General features: G+C 39.7%; 1 protein-coding gene across 1 annotated transcript in view; it reads right to left on the bottom strand.

Moving 5' to 3' along the window:
• CHST9 (carbohydrate sulfotransferase 9) overlaps nt 1–1,835 on the bottom strand; it is a 238,887-nt gene extending 237,052 nt beyond the window's left edge. The window contains exon 1 of the mRNA XM_032602903.1: nt 1,664–1,835. The gene's annotated coding sequence lies outside the window, so the exon portion shown is untranslated. The remainder of the gene's footprint in view (nt 1–1,663) is intronic.
• Nucleotides 1,836–18,482: the final 16,647 nt, after the last annotated feature.

Here is an 18,482-nt window from a genome sequence, read left to right as displayed (position 1 = left end):
CCGTAATAAAAGAGATAAAACCCAAATTGAGGCCAGAGGAAAATTCCTCTTGTTTTCTCAAGTCATTCAATGTGTGCTATTTCTTATTGACTATATTCAATCAAAGTGTTTTCTGTGTGATGAGAGGACTTAAATTTTTCCTCAATAATGAGTCAACTACCAGTGCCCGGGTATTGTATCCTTTTTTGGATACATGGGGAAAAACTGTAATTTTGTTCTGTGTATCTGATTCATGCTGATTGAAGCCCTTAAAAACCCTCTGAGCAATCATAAAATCTGGTAGTCCAGGGTACTCTCGCCCATGAAAAGCAATGACAATCTCCTTATTCTCAATTTGGTAGACAGGCATATTGTACTATAATTATGTACTGGAATTGGCAGGTGCCAGGCCACCGAACTAGGAAGACAGATAAATATTAACTACAGTCACACTGTATTTTGGTGTGTATATATATGTCAGTCTAAAATAAGTCCACGTCCTTTAAACCCAATGGAATAGTGACAAACACAGATAAAACTGTATACAGAGAGATTAACGCAATGTTTGGGCTTAAACTAAAGAAAAATAAATACTGGTAAATAATACTCTTAATTACTATAAAAACTGCTAAAGGAGAGTCCTATTAAACATCCTCAGTGTTTTGATTTGCTCGTGATAACATAATGGGGGAAAAGTCACACAAGCACACACTCTGTATGATTTACTTCCTATCCCTTTGAAAACCCTGGGAACTGTTCAGGACAGGTTTGCTGATGCGAGGGAGTTGGGGGTGGACCTGCAGGAAGAGGAGGGAGAACCAGCGGCAGCTCCAGCATCGCTCCTGTGAACTTAGTTGGAAATAACTGCTGACAGACATCAAACATAACACCTTTTAGCCTCCTAACAGAAACACGCTGATAGGCAGGATGTTGAAACGGGGCAGAAGCGGGAGCAGGTAACCGTGTGAAAGTAACAGCTGCGGCAACAAAGCAACCACGCAGTTCCTACTCTCTCTCCCCCACCTCGGGCCCCTCCCCAGGGCACCCCCAACCCCTTTGCCCGGCCCGGATGGAACCTGGGCTCCGAGTCTCCGCACTTCCCTCCCACGTGGCCCGCAGCCTCAGCAAGAGCCTCTGCGAGGTCTCAGAGTTTGGGACCGATGCAAAAAGGGGCATCACAGCAGAGATGCTCATCTTTCTGCCAAACACGCTGGAGGACCGGATAAACCGCCAACAGAAACTCAAGACCGTTCCTCCTGATGTCTTCTTTCTAACCTCGGCTGGCTTGCCCCGAGTGGGGGCTGGCACCAGAATCCTGGGGTGCAGGGTGACCCGCCCCGCCGGGGCTCAGGAATCCAGCACAGGTAGCTCCCGAGTTCAGGCACCTGTCCTCCTCCGTCGCCCCTCTCCAAGTCTTCGCACCCCCTCCATCTCCCGGACCCCCTTTCCCCTCAGCACAATCAATAAAGTGAACGGGAGTGGGTTCAAATGGGGGGGGAGGGGATTACGGTAGAAAGAGAAGATGCCTTCTGCAGTCATCAGAGGTGGAGTACCTGGAAAGGTGAGGGTGCGCTTCCCCGCCCACCCAGACCCCTCTCCTACCGAGGGTGCAAGCGGCGCCCCCGCAATCTCGGCCCCTCCAATCCCGGACCCCCTCCCCCACACCCCGACCCCCGGCGGTTACCTGACGAGCGGCTAGGGGAGCTGAGGGTGCCGGCAGGAACTGCTTTCACGGGAGCGGAGCTTCGGCGGGAAACTTCCCCGAGCTCCGGGGCAAACTCTCGCGGACTCCGCCCGGCGCGGGCCGCGCGGTGGGCAGGAGCGCGGTGCCGGAGCTGGAGCGGCGCTGAGTCCGGCGCTCTCCCTCGCCCGTCCGCCCGACTGGGGCTGCGTCGCCGCCTGGGCTCTCGGCCGCTCCCGCTCCCGCCGCCGCCCCGCCCCGCGGCTCCGCCCCCCGGTTCCCCCACCAACCCCTCACTCCCCCCAGCCGCGCGCCCGCCTGCCGGCCTCCCCGTCTCCGCCTTTGTCGCTCTCTGGCTGTCACTCTCTGGCCTTACCTCTGCTGGCCACTCGCCCTCCCTCCCAGCCCTAGGGCTCTGGTGCCACCCACTCCTGGTCCAGGGAGTGGTGATCTCCGGCGTTTGTCTCCTAAGTCACCTTCTCTTCTTCACCTCTGCCCTGTCTCAGATTCTTTCCCAAGTGTTCTAGAAACACCTGAAGGAGAAATCTATAGGTTAGTATGTTGTGACAAGCAAGCACTGACTCCAAAGTCTTAGAATTTCTTTTGCTTTACAGATTTATCTATTATTTATATTATTATATAAATAGATCTATATCTATACCTATATCTCTATCTGTATATGAAATAATAGGTCAGTAAATTCCAGTAAGGATATATGCGCCACAAGCGAGTTTGGTAGCAGGTTTGTGTAAGGCAAAGACTTCCTAAAAAAGCCCTGTACAATAATCCAAGACCTTGTACCTCTCTCAGGCCACACATTTCAAAATCCAGCAAGCTGAAGTTGGCAGACCAAGGTCAGGATGGATTTTTTTTTTCTTATCGTTAAAGGAAACTTCGTTGAAATCTCAACATTAGTTCCAAATATTATGCTAGCAACAATTTGACCAAACTAGGGCAAACAAAATTAGCATAACCCTTGACTGCTTACTTTGCATTCAGGTAGTTTCTGTGCGTTAACAAAGAAAAACTAATTTTTTAAAAAGTAGTAAGTGTCATTGCTATATTAGAATACATATTTTTTCAAACGGAGATGTTATCAACCTTCTACGTTTTCAGTAGGTCTTACCTCTCCCGCTGCGGAGCACAGGCTCCGGACGCACAGGCCCAGCGGCCATGGCTCACGGGCCCAGCCGCTCCGCGGCATGTGGGATCCTCCCGGACCGGGGCACGAACCTGTGTCCCCTGCATCGGCACGCAGACTCTCAACCACTGCGCCACCAGGGAGGCCCCAGTAGGTCTTATTCTTACAAGTGGGTTAGGAAGAACACATCTGGTGGTAGTACACTGGTTCCATGAAGAAATACTATTATAGGACTTGTTTGCGTGATTCTGGTTTCTTTTAAACACAGTCTGATTTTTGTTACAAGTTTTATCTTAATTTTGTATGTCTGCTGGTTTGTTATTAACGTTTAACTCGGATACTGCACTGAAGGCCTTATTCACCACTAGAATGAACCACTTTTTCTGCTGTTGGAGTTTTAAAGAAACAAGGTAGTGGCCCTGAGCTATATTTAACTGGAAATTGATGAGTGCTTATTGAATGAATTAACCAATTTAACTTAGTCATTTTTGGCTTGGTCCCACGGGTGTCATTCCATGTTCTATGAGCTCTCGGGGTTGTAACCATCTATTACACTTGAGCAGTGAATAAATCCCAGCCGGGGTCAGGAGACCTGGACTCTACTTCTTGGCTACTTCAAGTCATACAATTTTTGTGGCCTCTACCTTCTCATTTGTAAAATAAAGGAGTTAAGCAAGAATATCATTATAACTCTGTTGTTTCTAAATTCTTAAAGTTTTTGTAGCTCATGGGGGAAACTGGGCACAGTCAGGTCAGTTCTCATGGAATTTGCCTGACTGATGTGCTTCTAGACATTTCCGTCCATTGTGGAATTTTCCAGTCTTTAGAATCTATTTCATTTGTCTATTATAGCAAATCAAACACTTTGAACTGTGAACTGTCTTCCATTCCTAAATCTTTGTCCAAACCCATTAAAAATATTTTAATGACTAAGGAAATTGAATTTTGTGAATTTTCAACACTGATGAATAAAGGATCAAAGAATCACCTTAAAAAGCTTACAAAGCATCGGTATAAGATGTATCTTCCCATGGCATTTGATGACATGGTTATGGCATGGTATGAGAGTTACATGGATAAGCGAAAATAGCACCTTCTTAAATTTTGTAGTTAAACTAGTTTAATTTTTACGTAGTGCATTATTTCTAAAACATTGGTTCACAGCATGTTTCTGAACTCTCCAGTCTATTAATTTTGTTTAGTTCTTTGAATTTCTTAAAGTGCTTACCTATTGATTGTTTCTGGGCAAGTATGAAGCTGACAGATCGCTGATCCTTTAATGTGTAGGTTGGTAAAAATTATAGTCATAGAAGAAGTTTCTGCATCAAATCCCAAGGTACGTTCGTTGACAACAGTGCCTTTGTAGAAAGAGGACTTCATCATTCATAAGTTTATTTGTGAAACACACACAGTGCAGATATCATTGGATTAAGTATAAGAAATGCGAACCTCGCTTTGAAAATAGTGTAACTAGTAATATAAAGAATGAGCCAAGTGGGGCTTCCCTGGTGGCACAGTGGTTGAGAGTCCGCCTGCTGATGCAGGGGACACGGGTTCGTGCCCTGGTCCGGGAAGATCCCACATGCCGCGAGTGGCTGGGCCCGTGAGCCATGGCCGCTGAGCCTGCGCGTCCGGAGCCTGTGCTCCGCAACGGGAGAGGCCACAACAGTGAGAGGCCCGCGTACCGCAAAAAAAAAAAAAAAAAAAAAAGAAAGAGCCAAGTGAGGGGCTCATAGTTTATGAAAGCTGTGTGTGAGGAGGATGGGGTAGAGGTGTAGGAAAAGAGTAGGGAAGGATATTTTTCCGGTGTCTCTATGCACATAAAAAAGCTACTTTAAGGTACAAGTACAACACTATTACGGGATAGTTCTTGCTATTTTTGAGTTTGTGCTTTTCTTTAGCCATGCAGTTTCAAATGATGATTTGGCTTAATAAATAGCCAAAACAATAATTTAGCTGAAATGTATTAAGCACAATGTACAAGGCCATATGGGGGTTACAAATACCTCTAAATCATCTTATTTATAGCTCCAGCTGTTTTGTTGAGAGAAAGCAGAGATATATTTACCTGGAAAGATGTATTTTTACATGAGTCAACAGAGGATAGGCCAGAAGCTATTGTAATTTCCCTTTAACTTTTCTTGCTCTTATTCTGCAGAGCAGGAGTAAAACAAGAAAAATAATCAAAGAACATCATTTATGTTGATTCACGATCAAGAGATCACAAGCTACCCCACTGAACCAGAGGACAGAATGGCAGGACTCTTGTAATAGATGAGAGAAACCACTTTATCCAGACTTTTCGGGTTGGGGGAGGGGAATAAAAATAATTCTTAAGGAAAAAGAGGTTGAAAACCATTTTTAAAAAGCTTAGTCTAGTGAGATGAAATGGAAAGAGTACTGGACAACTGGATTTGCTTCCACGAAGCTGGGCAAGTCTGTTCTCTCTGGGCTCAGTTTTATCACCTGTAGTGCATGAGGTCATGGGAATGGATGGTCCCTGATGATCCTTCCAAATTCAAAACTTCCCTGATGTCTGATCAAGATCACTTATTTTGATCAAGCTATTCCAATGATTATTCAACTTCACAGATCAATGGGTCTGCACAGTGACATCCAAAGTGAACTCTAATCAGAAAATAAAAGCCTGGGGTTGGCTTTTCTTCAGTAGAAGAAATTCAAAACAAAAATGAGAGCACACTAGAGGACTGTGGTACTGGTTATCCAACGTTGATCTACAGGACGCAGGACGTGGTATGGTACAAAGTAGCACTTACTCTCTGAAATTTCAGAAGAAAACATCTTATAATTTTAATATTAGGGATAAATAGGACAAAGACAAACCATTAAAACTTTACAGACTAGGAGGGGTCTGGAAGCATAATGATTTATTTACTTCCTGCTATACCCAGCACTGTAAAGCTAAGTTTCCTGTCTGAGGTTGCTCAAAATTATTGAGAGATGGGGAAATAAAAAAGATTTGGCTCTGTGAGCTCTGCTTTTAACACCTTTTAGGGAAGAAATTATTTTCTTCAAAAATCAAGAAAAATTATCAAGGACCAGATATATATAACTAAAGCACAAATTAAGTGTCCAGAAGAATATTGAAAAAGAAAAAGGAAAAAGTGCATGATGGGACAAAACACAGGACTAATGGTAAATGAGGAAGGACTACGATCCCTAAAGAATTAAAAATTTTAAAATAGAGAACAAGATAGTATTGGTCAAACAGAAAAACTAAAATATAATTATAAACAAAAATGAAACAAGATGTGTTACCATTATTATTATTTTTCTGCTGCCCAAGTAAAGCAATGATTCAAGGTCAAATAAATTAGAATAGTCAGAACCTAAGAGTCTTGGTAAATAGAATAAGACAATAAATATATATTGATTGGTTGAATAAGAACAGCTCGCAGTTATTTTAGGAAAATCAAAGTCACTAGGGAAGTTATGTATATAATTTTTTAAACTAAGACAGTATGAATTTCATTTAAAAAATAACAAAAACAAAACCTTTCCAAATAGTCACTTTTAAGTCTTAAGCAATGAAATTTTATAAAGATTTTATAAGACAGTGTTTATATGGAGAAAAACCTAAATTGGAAACATACAACATGTAGAACTATAAATGTGCCTCTGTATAGAGAAATTCTATCTTACAGCTTTGATGGTTTTTATTTTCTTTTTTTTCACATCTTTATTGGAGTATAATTGCTTTACAATGGTGGGTTAGTTTCTGCTTTATAACAAAGTGAATCAGTTATACATATACATATGTCCCCAAATCTCTTCCCTCTTGCATCTCCCTCCCTCCCACCTTCCCTATCCCACCCCTCTAGGTGGTCACAAAGCACCGAGCTGATCTCCCTGTGCAATGCGGCTGCTTCCCACTAGCTATCTATTTTACGTTTGGTAGTGTATATATGTCCATGCAACTCTCTCACTTTGTCCCAGCTTACCCTTCCCTCTCCCCATATCCTCAAGTCCATTCTCTAGTAGGTCTGTGTCTTTATTCCTGTCTTACACCTAGGTTCTTCATGACATTTTTTTTTCTTAGATTCCATATACATGTGTTAGCATACGGTATTTGTCTTTCTCTTTCTGACTTACTTCACTCTGTATAACAGACTCTAGGTCCATCCACCTCACTACAAATAACTCAATTTCTTTTTATGGCTGAGTAATATTCCGTTGTATATACGTGTCACATTTTCTTTATCCATTCATCCAATGATGGACACTTAGGTTGTTTCCATGTCCTGGCTATTGTAAATAGAGCTGCAATGAACATTTTGGTACATGACTCTTTTTGAATTATGGTTTTCTCAGGGTATATGCCCAGTAGTGGGATCGCTGGGTCATATGGTAGCTCTATTTGTAGTTTTTTAAGGAACCTCCATACTTTTCTCCATAGTGGCTGAACCAATCCACATTCACACCAGCAGTGCAAGAGTGTTCCCTTTTCTCCACACACTCTCCAGCACTTATTGTTTCTAGATTTTTTGATGATGGCCATTCTGACTGGTGTGAGATGATATCTCATTGTAGTTTTGATTTGCATTTCTCTAATGATTAATGATGTTGAGCATTCTTTCATGTGTTTGTTGGCACTCTGTATATCTTCTTTGGAGAAATGTCTCTTTAGGTCTTCTGCCCATTTTTGGATTGGGTTGTTTGTTTTTTTGTTATTGAGCTGCATGAGCTGCTTGTAAATTTTGGAGGTTAATCCTTTGTCAGTTGCTTCATTTGCAAATATTTTCTCCCATTCTGAGGGTTGTCTTTTCGTCTTGTTTATGGTTTCCTTTGCTGTGCAAAAGCTTTGAAGTTCCATTAGGTCCCATTTGTTTATTTTTATTTCCATTTCTCTAGGAGGTGGGTCAAAAAGGATCTTGCTGTGGTTTATGACATAGAGTGTTCTGCCTACGTTTTCCTCTAAGAGTTTGATAGTTTCTGGCCTTACATTTAGGTCTTTAATCCATTTTGAGCTTATTTTTGTGTATGGTGTTAGGGAGTGTTCTAATCTCATACTTTTACATGTACCTGTCCAGTTTTCCAGGCACCACTTATTGAAGAGGCTGTCCTTTCTCCACTGTACATTCCTGCCACCTTTATCAAAGATAAGGTGACCATATGTGCGTGGGTTTATCTCTGGGCTTTCTATCCTCTTCCATTGATCTATATTTCTGTTTTTCTGCCAGTACCATACTGTCTTGATTACTGTAGCTTTGTAGTATAGTCTGAAGTCAGGGATACTGATTCCTTCAGCTCCGTTTTTTGTTCTCAAGATTGCTTTGGCTATTCAGGGTCTTTTGTGTTTCCATACAAATTGTGAAATTCTTTGTTCTAGTTCTGTGAAAAATGCCAGTGGTAGTTTGATAGGGATTGCATTGAATCTGTAGATTGCTTTGGGTAGTAGAGTCATTTTCACAATGTTGATTCTTCCAATCCAAGAACATGGTATATCTCTCCATCTGTTTGCATCATCTTTAATTTCTTTCATCAGTGCCTTATAATTTTCTGCATACAGGTCTTTTGTCTCCTTAGGTAGGTTTATTCCTAGATATTTTATTCTTTCTGTTGCAATGGTAAATGGGAGTGTTTTCTTGATTTCACTTTCAGATTTTTCATCATTAGTGTATAGGAATGCCAGAGATTTCTGTACGTTAATTTTGTATCTTTCTACTTTACCAAATTCATTGATTAGCTCTAGTAGTTTTCTGGTAGCATCTTTAGGATTCTCTATGTATATTATCATGTCATCTGCAAACAGTGACAGCTTTACTTCTTCTTTTCTGATTTGGATTCCTTTTATTTCCTTTTCTTCTCTGATTGCTGTGGCTAAAACTTCCAAAACTATGTTGAATAAAAGTGGTGAGAGTGGGCCACCTTGTCTTGTTCCTGATCTTAGTGGAAATGCTTTCAGTTTTTCACCATTGAGTACGATGTTGGCTGTCGGTTTGTCATATATGGCCTTTATTACGTTGAGGTAAGTTCCCTCTGTGTCTACTTAATGGAGGGTTTTTATCATAAATGGGTTTTGAATTTTGTTAAAAGCTTTCTGTGCCTCTATTGAGATGACCATATGGTTTTTCTCCTTCAGTTTGTTAATATGGTGTATCACATTGATTGATTTGCATATATTGAAGAATCCTTGCATTCCTGGAATAAACCCCCCTTGGTCATGGTGTATGATTCTCTTAATGTGCTGTTGGATTCTGTTTGCTAGTATTTTGTTGAGGATTTTTGCATCTATGTTCATCAGTGATATTGGCCTGTAGTTTTCTTTCTTTGTGACATCCTTGTCTGGTTTTGGTATCAGGGTGATGGTGGCCTCGTAGAATGAGTTTGGGAGTGTTCCTCCCTCTGCTATATTTTGGAAGAGTTTGAGAAGGATAGGTGTTAGCTGTTCTCTAAATGTTTGATAAAATTCGCCTGTGAAGCCATCTGGTCCTGGGCTTTTGTTAGAAGATTTTTAATCACAGTTTCAAATTCAGTGCTTGTGATTGGTCTCTTCATATTTTCTATTTCTTCCTGATTCAGTCTTGGCTGGTTGTGTATTTCTAAGAATTTGTCCATTTCTTCCAGGTTGTCCATTTTATTGGCATAAAGTTGCTTGTGGTAATCTCTCATGATCTTTTGTATTTCTGCAGTGTCAGTTGTTACTTCTCCTTTTTTATTTCTAATTCTATTGATTTGAGTCTTCTCCCTTTTTTTCTTGATGAGTCTGGCTAATGGTTTATCTATTTTGTTTATCTTCTCAAAGAACCAGCTTTTAGTTTTATTGATCTTTGCTATCGTTTCCTTCATTTCTTTTTCATTTATTTCTGATCTGATCTTTATGATTTCTTTCCTTCTGCTAACTTTGGGGTTTTTTTATTCTTCTTTCTCTAATTGCTTTAGGTGCAAGGTTAGGTTGTTTATTCGAGATGTTTCCTGTTTCTTAAGGTAGGATTGTATTGCTATAAACTTCCCTCTTAGAACTGCTTTTGCTGCATCCCATAGGTTTTGGGTCGTCGTGTCTCCATTGTCATTTGTTTCTAGGTATCTTTTGATTTCCTCTTTGATTTCTTCTGTGATCACTTCGTTATTAAGTAGTGTATTGTTTAGCCTCCATGTGTTTGTATTTTTTACAGAGCTTTTCCTGTAATTGATATCTAGTCTCATAGCATTGTTGTCGGAAAAGATACTTGATACAATTTCAATTTTCTTAAATTTACCAAGGCTTGATTTGTGACCCAAGATATGATCTATCCTGGAGCATGTTCCATGAGCACTTGAGAAAAAGTGTATTCTGTTGATTTTGGATGGAATGTCCTATAAATATCAATTAAGTCCATCTTGTTTAATGTATCATTTAAAGCTTGTGTTTCCTTATTTATTTTCATTTTGGATGATCTGTCCATTGGTGAAAGTGGGGTGTTAAAGTCCCCTACTATGAATGTGTTACTGTCGATTTCCCCTCTTATGGCTGTTAGTATTTGCCTTATGTATTGAGGTGCTCATATGTTGAGTGCATAAACATTTACAATTGTTATATCTTCTTCTTGAATCGATCCCTTGATCATTATGTAGTGTCCTTCTTTGTCTCTTCTAATAGTCTTTATTTTAAAGTCCATTTTGTCTGATATGAGAATTGCTACTCCAGCTTTCTTTTGGTTTCCATTTGCATGGAATATCTTTTTCCATCCCCTTACTTTCAGTCTGTATGTGTCCCTAGGTCTGAAGTGGGTCTCTTGTAGACAGCATATATATGGGTCTTGTTTTTGTATCCATTCATCCAGTCTGTGTCTTTTGGTAGGAGCATTTAATCCATTTACATTTAAGGTAATTATCGATATGTATGTTCCTATTCCCATTTTCTTTATTGTTTTGTGTTTGTTATTATAGGTCTTTTCCTTCTCTTGTGTTTCTTGTCTAGAGAAGATCCTTTAGCATTTGTTGTAATGCTGGTTTGGTGGTGCTGAACTCTCAGCTTTTGCTTGTCTGTAAAGGTTTTAATTTCTCCATCAAATCTGAATGAGATCCTTGCTGGGTAGAGTAATCTTGGTTATAGGTTTTTCTCCTTCATCACTTTAAATATGTCCTGCCAGTCCCTTCTGGCTTGCAGAGTTTCTGCTGAAAGATCAGCTGTTAACCTTATGGGGATTCCTTTGTGTGTTATTTTTCCCTTGCTGCTTTTAATATGTTTTCTTTGTATTTAATTTTTGACAGTTTGATTAGTATGTGTGTTGGCGTGTTTCTCCACTTTGATGGTTTTGGATAGGTAGTTGGAATAGGGAAAGTTTTATGTGAACAACTTACTGGAAAAATGCAATACTTTCCTCTAAACCAATATTTGGACACATACATTTTTATTTCCTGAAATGGGTTCAGTTTTTGATATGGTTGGTTAAGATATGAAGTGATCTTGAAGATGACTTCAAGACCCTAAGTCAAAATAAAATATCATTTGCAGTGGCCTGAATTGATGAGGGGCCTTCTGAACTGTAAGTTTCAACAGTGTCTGGAAGTGGGTTAGTGATGGAGCCTTCTTTGACAAACATTTTGCTAATTAATTCACCAAACATGGCTGTCTAGTCAGTGTGGGTACTCTGTGTTGGTGCTTTGGATACAAAAATTAATGAGATATGATCCCTTTTAATAAGGTGATAACTAATGAATTCAAATCACATATCATTAAATTTACAAATGCTAAGCCTATAGTAAAAAAAAAAGAAAGATTCGCTGAGAGTTTAAAAAAAGGCAAAATTGAAATAGCTTTGAATGATATCTATTCAATGATGTGTATGCGTATGTGTGTATGAGTTTGTATTTGAAGAAAGCAAGCTCTTAAGAGATTTGATGAAATCAAGAGAGTATGTCAATGATGTATCCTAAGATAAAATATAGCATTTGAGGGCAGAGAGTAATTCTAAATCCACCCCTCCTATGCAATGAAATATTTCCTTGTCCAGTGCTGGGAGTATTTGTGATATACGGTTCGCCTCACCAAATCTAATATCATTTCATCCCTGAGGGACACAGGCTGTGGTGACTGTCCTAGCTTTTTTTGAGGACTTCTTGTTGACTGTTCATTCAAAATGAATACTGTGAACAAGAGTATTTTTGTAAAAATGAAGATAGTGATTTTTGAAAACTAACGTATATAATGAAAAATTAGTGTAAAATTCAAGAAATCTTATATCTGGTAGCCTCATAAAATGTAGCATATGTATTGCAAATATTATTTTCTGAGGTTGATACTCAAAATAGCTGAAAACAGAACCAGCTCAGCTTAGTATCATTAAACTCATGTGATTTAGTTAGTTATTTACATCTCACCTTATGTCAGCACATAATTATTGTTAACACTATTTGGATATTTGGTATATTTAAAAGTCTTTTTTTTGCTTGTGTTAAAAAAGGAATTAAAATTTTTTCTCATAGTACTTAGAAAAGAGGAGAAGAAAGAAGTTAATATTGATTAGATATTTATTTGCTTGCTTTTGTCTCTGTGAGAGCTAATGACTGTGGGATTTAAAACTTGAAAGACTGCCTTTTCTAGTGGAAAAAAGGACACTATTTCTGGCTTATAATTTTGAAAGTAACTTGAACCTTAGTACTAAGGTAAAAGTAAACAAGTTCTGGATATGGTCTCTTGCTTAAATTCATCTTTCAACATATTTCTTAACACATGGGAACATCCAAGAATAAACTTTCCAAGAAAGAATGTGACTTTTTGCAACTCCCTCAAAAAGTTATCAACTTTAAGTTCATGGGGAATTATAGATTTAAGCACTGATGAGTTAATTGTTAGAATATTAAAAATATCTGAGCGATATGATATCACTCTTACCTCAGAATCTCTTACCTGAATCATCTTTTCTCTCTCCTCTTGGTCCACATTCTACGTTCTAGTCACTGTGCTGAGCACTTTAATTCTTAATTTCAAAACATCGATAATATTTTGAAAAATTCTCCATGCACAGAGTAAGTCTGTAGTATACTTATTGATTCCATGTAATTTTTCAGTGTCGAGTGACACCTTTTAGAAGCTTTCACAACATCATATCTGATACATCTTTATGGTTTATTTTTCATTTTGATCAGAAGGACTATTTAACAAATCTGCACAGAGACGTTCAATCTGCATTTTTCAGACATATTTGACTGCACTTCTGGAAGTACTAAATCACTTATACATGATACACATGTCCAGAAACTATAAAACTCTCCTATTATTTGTTTTTCAACCACCACTAACAGCAAAGGAGTAAAATACCAGTATACTATCTTTGGAACACTGTCTCTACCTCTGGGTTAGATGTGCCAATATCTTCTTCCCCATTGTAGGCATTCGCCCATATCTGTTTTTCAAGCTGACCGGAGTCTTTCATGGGAGAGAAAAGTGAAATGTGTTTCAAGGTGACAAAAAAGCAGGAAGGAGGGCAAAGACTTTACAGGAAGATATAGAAACAAATATGGCTCAATTTGACGACTTTATTGTAAATGTGGTAAAGACCAGGAAATGATGTGTAAAACTAATGTTTGACAGGCACTCCCTTGCTATGAATAAATTTTAAAATCACCCTTTGGATTAAATGCAATAAAATGGTATTACTTTTAATTGAAATGACTTATCATAGATGGTGAACACAGAATAGCTAGAGCCTGTGGGATGAGCAGAGAGCAGCCAAGAAATGATCTTATACGCAATGAAAAAAGACTCATTAGGGAGGAAAGGAGAAGCCCAGTGTTTGTTGTTCCTTCCTACTTTTCTTGAATATTTAGAAAACATGTCTGTTGATGGAAAGAGCTAGTAAATATTTATAGGTACCATTACCTACCTTAGGTAGCCTGTCTCTTCAGCAGATTAAACTGGCCTCTTTTAAACATTCGTTTTAAATTTTAAATTGTACCTGCATGAGAAAAAATGCTTTTCCTCAAACCATCTCTTTCCTGCTGTATATTTCTCATCTGCAGGAAAATAAAATAGAGGACTAAATAGGATGTGGCATCATCACTGATGACTTTTATTCACTGTATAAATATAAAGAGGTGCTAGGAGCATAAGTTAATGAAAACAGAACTACAATACCAACAGAATTAGAGGTGTGGAGGCTTGGTATTGACTATCTCCAATTTATAGGCAAAAGTATTGAGGGTCAGCACATTTGGGGAAGATTCTTATAAGTTGTTCTGATAATTCATAATCTCTGATAGCTTCATAATCTCTGAGAATTCTGAAAAATGGAAAGAGAATTGGAAGGAAAACTACATTGTCATATTAAGTGCCAAGTATAGTGCCTGGCATACTATAGGCAAGCATGATTTATTTATTGACAGAATCAAGTTAAACTTAAAATAAGCTTTATGGAAAAGACCAAGTAATCTAGCATCATTTAAGCTGTCTTCAAAATTTTAAACACTGAAAAATATTTTAAAGAAAATGGGCTGAGATTGACAGCATCAAGGATCATATAATATTACACATATATTTGGAAACCATATCTTTTGTCTGTTTATTTATCAGATATTTATTGAGCAACTCCCGTGTCCACAGCTGCTTCTTTGGATAGGCATGTAAACAAGAAAAATAAGATCTCTGCCTTTATGCCAGTTACACTCTAGTGAGAAGAGGATACTAAGTAAGTACACAAAATAAATAAACATGATATGTAAGACTGAAAGTTTCTATGAAGGAAATAACAAGGGTTATATGATAGTTAATAGGGGGAAAAGGGCACTGAGGTAGAAGTTCAAGAAAGAAGGTGATGTGTGAGCTGAGTCCTCAAAGATGAGAAGGAGTAAATTAAGTCAAAACCCTTGGGAACAGTTTTCTGGGCAGAAGGATCAGAATGTGCAAAAGCTCTGAGATAGGAAAGAGTTTGGTGTATTTAGGGAACAGAAAGAAAGCCAAATGGGCTGTGGGTGGCAGGATGAGTCCTCATAAGCGAAGGCTAAAAATCAAAGGGCTCAGTTCATGGAGAGCTCGTGGACATGATAAGGCATTCACACTTTCTTTATGTGTGGTGGGAAGCCGCCGAATGGTTTTAAGAATAGTCAGATTTGTATTTCTTAATAGTGGATGTAAGGAAACAATAGTTCGAATTAACACAGAGGTTGTATTATTGTTTCAAGGACTGAAACATATTTTAAAATAGAATAATTTCTCCTTGAAGAATGTTCTCTATGTGGGCCTACCTTTAGGTGTGTGGAAATAGTTTATTAATCATAACATGAGAACCCCTTATGTCAGAGACACACACACATACACACAATATAGCAAGTCAATTATTTTTGTGTCTAGCTTACATCTTTAACAAAAATCATAAACCACCATATAAGTTAAATGGTTAAATTTAGGATAAATCCTGTAATTAATTCTGGTGAGGTTTTGCATATGATTATGAATGGATCTTTGATTTGGCTAAAGTGATCTGAAAAGGGAAGATTTCTCCAGGTCTCTTTCAACCCTTATCATTGGCATTCCCACTGAAATTGTGGACCTCTTTGGGCTTTTACACCTTGAAAAATAGCAACTCTGAGACTTGCTTGGTTTTACTATTTGTTAAAGAAAAGTACCCAGCTGGAGCTGCACACCCACGAACTGGATCCCACAGACCCTCTGATGACAGGAAACAGCAGGCCCTAGCTCATGGCCTGAAGAACGTTGGCTGTGTTCCTGGTATTTGAGATCTTTTTTCACCATTTTGCTGTTGCTTTAATCATGTTATAAAATTGTGGGCTGTCCAAGACCCTAAGGTGACATAATTCATGGGAGAAAATGAATCCTGGAGTTATGCAGGAAATTTGTCAGCTTAAAGTTGCAAGAGATGTGATGGTGGCCTGGGGGGTGAGGGGGCGCTGTTAGAGCTGCCTTAACAAAGTACCAGTCTGGCTGGCTTAAACTGATCTGTAGTGTCTCACAATTCTGGAGGCTAGGAGTCCAAGATCAAGGTTTGGCAAGGTTGGTTGCTCCTAAGGCCTCTCTCCTTGGCTTGTAGGTGGGCGTCTTCTGCATATGTCTTCCCATAATCTTCCCTCCATACCTCTGTCCTAATAGTCTCTTAAAAGAACCACCAGTCTTATTGGATTAAGGCTCACCCTAGTGACCTCATTTTAACTTAATTACCTCTTTAAAGACCCTACCTGCAGGGCTTCCCTGGTGGCGCAGTGGTTGAGAATCTGCCTGCCAATGCAGGGGACATGGGTTCGAGCCCTGGTCTGGGAAGATCCCACATGCCACGGAGCAACTAAGCCCGTGCGCCACAGCTACTGAGCCTGTGCGTCTGGAGCCTATGCTCCACAAAGGCCGCGACAGTGAGAGGCCTGTGCACCGCGATGAAGAGTGGCCCCCACTCGCTGCAACTAGAGAAAGCCCTCGCACAGAAACGAAGACCCAACACAGCCCAAAATAAATAAATAAAAAGATATCAATTCTCTACAAACTGATCTATAAAAAAAAAAAAAAAGACCCTACCCGCAAATATAGTCACATTCTGAAGTCCTGAGGGTAGGACTTCAACCTATAGGTTTTGGGGAGGATACAATTCAGCCCGTAACGGAGGGTAAGAAATCTGAAAATTAAAAGAAAAGATAATAAAAATTTTATTTATGTAGATTGAACCTCACTAAGTCCCACTCAACTTTGAACCTCACAACTTTCATGCAATATAAACTTGCAGAATCCCATAGTCTGCGCCTTTGTACTGCCCTATTCAATATCTCTAGTTTCTTGTACCAATTTAAATAAAGTCTGCGATACCTAGAGACCCCTGTTTTTCTATAATGCAAGGGCATAGCAATGGTTTCAAGGAAGACTTCAAGAGAGTGATGGAATTAACTTACCATGTGGTGTTTGGACCAGGAATGAAAAGGTTAGAAACATGCATCGTGGAAAAGGAGTATATGGAGCAAAGTCACTTTAACCTTTACATTATAAGGTCTGATTATTAAATAATTTTTATTATTTATTTAATCACTAATTTGAAATTTACTAATTACAGTAATTTACTAATTATTCTCATCTGGAAGAATTTTTCCCACCTAATAGTTCACTGTCTCGATTCACGGTTTAAACATTGTTATTATTTGCCAACTCTTGAAATATTAGATCACTGTGGTGGGTATTTTCTGTTTGCCCCTCCACATCCAAATGTCACCTCCCCATCCTGCCCAGTGTCAGAGAGCAGGCATGTATGGACCACATCTTCAGATCTCCTTGTCCTCTGGCTTCCAGCTGGGTTCTGCCAGTGAGATGCTGTTGCACGTCAGAGAGGAAGAGGCAAGAGAAGAGAAGAGCCTTATACCCTCAGATCCCCCCCTCCCAGGTTGTCAAGGGGGCACTAAAATATTCTTCCAAAGGTCACAACCCAACCCTTTACCCTCTGGACACTAGGACCATTCCATCCCTTCTCCTTTCTAGGCCTAAAGGTGATACTTCCATACCTCTTCAATCCTCTTCACTAGCTCTGTGGTTCTACTGTCTTCCTGGATGATTTTCTTAAAAGCTGTCTACACCTTTGTAAATCATCTGCTTATTAAACTTTCCTCAATGTTCCCCATTAGTATGCCATCCTACCTGGATTCCTCTGTACCTAGACAGACTTACCTCCCAAAGGATAAATCTATTCCCAGTTCGACCGTATTATTTAGCAGGTAAGAAAGCAGAGTTCACCCTGATGATCTGATTCAGTCATTTATTTCTCACATTAAACATCTTTATTGGGTGTCTACTGTGGTCCTGGCACCATGTTTGGTGTAGGGGATGTGACAGCACAGGGTCTCAAGGAACTGAATGTCTTCTGGGGGAGAGCAAAGGGAAGCAGCCGTGTTAGTAAGAAATGCTAGAGAAGAAGACTGGAGGGTCACCTAACCTTGGAAGAGTGGTCAGGGAGCATCAAGGAAAGTTCCAGAAGTGGTGACTAAATTCATATTTGGAGAGTGGGATTGGGAACAAAGAGGGGGAATGAGGAAAGGGGGACTTTTTTGTCACAAGAAAATGTATCGGAGGATGTCCAGGGCTGAGAAAGAGCATGGTGTGTTTGCAGAACAGAAAGCAGCTCAGTGGAGTGAGGAATATGAGGTGACAAATGTTAGCAGGGGTCTTGTGTGTTGTTTTAAAGAACCTGAACTTTATTCCAAAAGCAATGGGGAGAATGAGGTAATAAGCAATGGAATAACACCTCAGAAAGCGCATGCTGGTAGAGGGTGCAAAACGCTCAAGGCTGGAGGGGACCATTGCACCAATCTAGGCAGGAGATGGGAGTGGCCCGAACAAATGCCTTAGCAGTGGGAATGGGGGAAAGTAGGAAAAGGGAGACATGTAACCTACAGGAAACTTGCCAGTGTGATGCAGGCAGTGCTACATCAGACTGAACTTCAGAATATACATAGCTCAGCTTGTCAACAAAAGTTGAACTTTAAACTTGTCATAACCTTTCAGGAATTTCAGTCAAGCTTTTGGTTATTGCTGAAGCCGCCATTGTTAGAAAGTTCATGGAAGATTGACGTAGTTTTTATAGTGATTTGAATGGGGCCTGTCAATTAGTTGGCCCTAAATAAATATCTGCTGGGTGAATTAATCATCTGCCTTTTAAAAATAATTTACCTTGGGCTTCCCTGGTGGCGCAGTGGTTGAGAGTCCGCCTGCCGATGCAGGGGACAAGGGTTCGTGCCCCGGTACGGGAGGATCCC

Source organism: Phocoena sinus, chromosome 14 (genome assembly GCF_008692025.1).
Source record: "Phocoena sinus isolate mPhoSin1 chromosome 14, mPhoSin1.pri, whole genome shotgun sequence".
Lineage (NCBI taxonomy): Eukaryota > Metazoa > Chordata > Mammalia > Artiodactyla > Phocoenidae > Phocoena > Phocoena sinus.
Note: the sequence above shows the minus strand (reverse complement) of the source record. Positions and strands in the feature narration are given on the sequence as shown.